At 30.8% G+C, this 4,475-nt stretch overlaps 1 long non-coding RNA gene across 2 annotated transcripts; it reads left to right on the top strand.

Annotated features, from left to right (window-relative positions):
- The first annotated feature begins 753 nt into the window (after positions 1-753).
- On the top strand, positions 754-3,301 carry LOC123916687. 2 transcript variants are annotated; one of them, XR_006812236.1, is made up of 3 exons: positions 754-1,070; positions 2,324-2,504; positions 2,742-3,301. It is a non-coding gene; the product is annotated as an uncharacterized LOC123916687 (long non-coding RNA). The 2 variants fall into 2 exon arrangements; XR_006812235.1 differs by having other exon boundaries at positions 758-1,070; positions 2,346-2,504.
- Positions 3,302-4,475: the final 1,174 nt, after the last annotated feature.

The following is a 4,475-nucleotide window of genomic DNA, read 5'->3' as shown; positions in this document are numbered from 1 at the left end:
ATATAAAAAAAAAATATAGAAAGATGATAGCCTTAAAAATAGGAACAAAATAGATTATAGATATTAACAAAACATAACAATCTATACATAAAAATAGGAAGAAAAAAAAATTAATAATAATATCATAAAGTTAATTAGTATCAAACTTATTAAATTATTCTAAATATTCCTATAATATATTATTTTTGATTAAAAATATACACGGGACCATTATTTGTCACTAAAACATTAAAAATTGAATAAATAAGTTTACAAGAAATAATTAATACAATAATTCCACTTATATTTTAACAATATTATATAACAAATTTTAAATATTTAATTTAAAATAAATTTTCTACATTAATATAATGATAAACTCAAATATCTAATAAAAATCAGTAGACCCGTGCGAATGCACGAGTCTTTAAACTAGTTTATTATAACAATCAAAGCAAAATTGCAATTTTTATTTTTATTGTATATTTAATATATTTGTTCTTCGTTATAAAAATAACCTTGATTAAGATGTGAATATAAAACAAAAAATTAAACTCGGATTCTCTTGATTAGTTTATCCTAAGGGAGCTCGTTAACACCACTTGAACTTAATGTATTGGTTAAATCATCGGAGAGAACCAAAACATACCATTTTATTTTTAATAATAATATTAATTAAAATAAAATTGATTTATGAATTATTTTTTATTTTTATGTTGTATCTCTCGGTTCAAAAACAAAAACGAGAAAACCTTTTTTTGCCAATTGGAAAACCCTAACCCCTTTTCAGATTGACATTGAGAGAAGCTTCGAGATGAAACCACGAGAGGCGGCACGGTGAGAACCCTTCATCGGGACTGAAATCGTTGTCGAGACAGAGAACGACAGCGAGTTCTGATTTCGCGAACGCTTCCGATTCCCCTGCCATCGTGAACCCTTCTGAGCACCGTCGAGATTGTAGTGCCGTCAAGAACTTCCCACTGCAGCTTCCAATTTGCGACATCCTTACCGTTCGACTCATGTTGCCTTCGAAGATTTGAGACCACACATGCAACAACTCAGTTTCGCACTTGACCCTTCTATATTCAAAGGTTAGTTCAGTTTCCCTTTACCCACTCTGATTTTTTTGATGTTTTGTTTCTGGTTATAGAAATAATTGACATATCAAAATTTATGTAGTATGTGTCTTATTCTTGTTGAAGGTTTATTATTATGTTAGTAAGAACAAGGTTTTATAATTTGTTTTGTAGGTAAAAAGAAAATGGTATCATGATTTGTGTGTAGGCGATGGCCTTTATATTGGTAGAGAGTTGATGTTGCTCATGTTGAAACAACATAGACACCCTTTCATATGCGTGTTAAAATGGATAGTGATAAATGATACTCCCTCCGGTCCTTTTTATAAGGAACAATTTGGAAAAAAAAATTGGTCCTTTTTATAAGAAACAATCATTAAATTTATTCTTACAATTCCATTTTTACCCTTATTAAATTGTATCCATTCCAAAGTTATGCATTAATTAGAGTGATATACTCCCTCCGTCCCAAATTATAAGGGAAAAAAGTCCATTTTTTTTGTCCCAAATTATAAGAGAAAAAATCATTTTCAAGAATGTTTTTTCCTTATTTTCATAAAATTAAATGCAAATTGCATTTAATTTCTTCTCTCTCTCATTTTCTCAATAAACAACCAATAAAAATGGTTTTTACATCTTCCTATGCAACTTATTCCAAGAAAAATTCACAAAAACATACTTCAAATTCTCATGTTTTACTTTTTCTTAATAAGTGTGATTTTTTTATTTTCCCTTATAATTTGGGACGGAGGGAGTATTCCCTAAGGATAAATTAATACACCAAGGTTAGTTTTGGAATAGATTGTAAAATTTTATAATTTTTATTAAGAAAGATAAGGTTTCTTGGTATGTGTGTTTTTTTCAAATTGTTCCTTATAATAAGGACCGGAGGGAGTATGCAAATTGGATTTTTTGAAAACTTAGCACACTTTATTGGACCTCATCCTCTGATAGATAGTTGATGTTCATATATGCCTCTAGTTTGGTGTGGTATAAAATAATTCTATGATGAACTTCTGTACTGAATGGTTATATTTTTATTTTTTATTGAAAATAAACATGCCAAAGATGAGTTAACTAACTCTTTATCTAGGTAGAGTAGTTAATTTCTGGAGTCTTTACTTTAAGGACATTCTTATGCATTAATTTTAATAATTTAGTTCTGATATAGGTATTCAGTTTTTAATATTTTAATTTATGAATTAGTTCTTGTTGGGGCTGTGATATCTTTTACATAGTATTGATCCTTTTGCTTTTAACTTATTTAGCTTTTAATTCCTGTAATTTAAGAGACGATGATTGTGGAAAGAGAGCATTCTTCAAGTAGTGGTTCTTCTGGAAATTGGCTTTCCCAAAACAAGGAACATGAGAAGACTAGTGTTGTAGCAAGACATGTGTGACTCGTGTGAGTACAAATTTCATTTGCAATACTCATATCAATAGTGTGAGGTATGCCTTAACAATTCTATTTCATTTTGTCTTGGACTTTAAAATGCATATTTGAAAAGCTTTGAATAAAGAATTTTATGGCTTACATTGTAAGATATATGTAAGACATATGTGCATACTCTTATTATCATATATTTAGATTTCGATGATAACGAATAATACTATCCCGTTTATGTTGTTTTTTTTCGGTCAGAGGTTGATTTAATTGCTAACATTTGATTTTGAAATGATTTTCAGAGAGCAACATAAATTTTGGTAGAACTAGAAGAATAGGTAAGAGTTGCTTCTCTACTTGATGAGGAGATGGAGCTACATAAATATCAGTAGAACTAGAAGAATATACAAAAGCTAATTCTACTTGATGATGAGGGAAGACCACCAACCCCTTTGTGACACTTCCATTTTTTCATAAAAATTTAGTCGAAAGTTTCTTCTGGTGTGGTGCAGATTTTGCTGTCATGATGCCGTGGTAACAGTTCTAATGTTGTGAAGTTGATATTCTCGAATATTGACTCATGGAAGTTTGTGGGAGCCTTAGTCTCTTTCTATGCCTTATTTATGGTTTTATAAATGGTTCTTAGGGCTAGGCAGCCATAATATCCTTCTAATGGTGTGTCCTAGTTAGGATATGGTTGCTTAATGTTTTGTCAGAATGTAACACATTTAGGATGTTAGTCTTTGATCATGTATTGCTTGGGTGAGACACTTATATCTTGTAAAGACTTTGTAAGATATTGTTTGAAATTTAATTGTGATTATGATTCTATTTGTAAAATAATGGATTAAACATTACTGAAGAAATGTTTAATTAGTATTAGAACTTTGCCATTTAATTTTACAGACAAAAAATATCTAAAATAAAAATGTTGTCTATATTATATTGATACTGTTAAAAACCGTTGCATTTAAGTTTTGGCTACACTCAAAAATTGTTCCCTTAGTTTAATGTTTAGGAAACGGGTCCAGACTGTAAACATCAATGGCAACATGTAGAAATCGTTGCCTTAGATTCGTTGTAAAACTGTTCCCTCTTCCCCGCAACTTAGGCGACAGTTTTAAATAATGTGCCCAAAAAGCAAGAAAACTGTTACCTAAGACTATAGGTAACGCTCGCTTACAAAACAGGTGAAAACTGTCGCCTAAAGAGATAGGCAACATTTTTCATAGTTTAGGCTACAATTTTTAACTGTTGTTGAAAAGCTAAGCGGTCCCGCAAAAACTATATCCCAATAAAATAATGAGTTTGATTTCTAGGTAAAAAAAAACAAAAAATCGAGTGTAGTACCGACCAAAAATTTGCTTGAAAAACCTAAGAATTAAAACCATTACATGTGGTTCATTCGCAAACCCATCCACTATACTATTTCAATCTTTGCATCAAATTTAATTCTTTCTGTTTTTTATGTTATATATAATGATAATTCTTATTTGTGGTTTTGTATGTTATTGTAGTATAATTTAAATAGAAGATAATTTATTTTATTTTGCATATTTTTATGGGTCTATTTTTAATATTCAAGAAGGGCCTCCAACTCCAAATAGTCGAAGTTGGTCTTGCTTGATTCCTTTTTTCTGTTTCGGAGTAGACTTCAACTACGGACTTGTTTAATTATTATTTTTGTTCAGGCCGGGGCGGCCCTATAGCATGTGCCGAATATGTGACGACATCAGGCCTCCAACTTTTCATATATAATTGATGCGAGACCAATAACATAACTTAGAGTTTGTTTGATCTTCAAAATGTAAATAATGGACAGAACAGTTCATGACCGTACAAGTAGGGATGACAATGGGAAGGGTACTATAATACCCATCCCCATACCCGTAGTTTGAAAAAAATACTTGTACTCATCCTCATACCCGCGTGGGTAACAACCTTTGTACCTGTCCCCATACCCTATGGGTACCTAGGTACCCGTACCCGTTACCCGCAATTTTACTAAAAATAAATCGATCAATTATAAAATATCA

The sequence above is a fragment of the Trifolium pratense genome, linkage group LG3 (genome assembly GCF_020283565.1).
Source record: "Trifolium pratense cultivar HEN17-A07 linkage group LG3, ARS_RC_1.1, whole genome shotgun sequence".
Lineage (NCBI taxonomy): Eukaryota > Viridiplantae > Streptophyta > Magnoliopsida > Fabales > Fabaceae > Trifolium > Trifolium pratense.
This window is presented reverse-complemented; position numbering and strand designations above follow the sequence as displayed.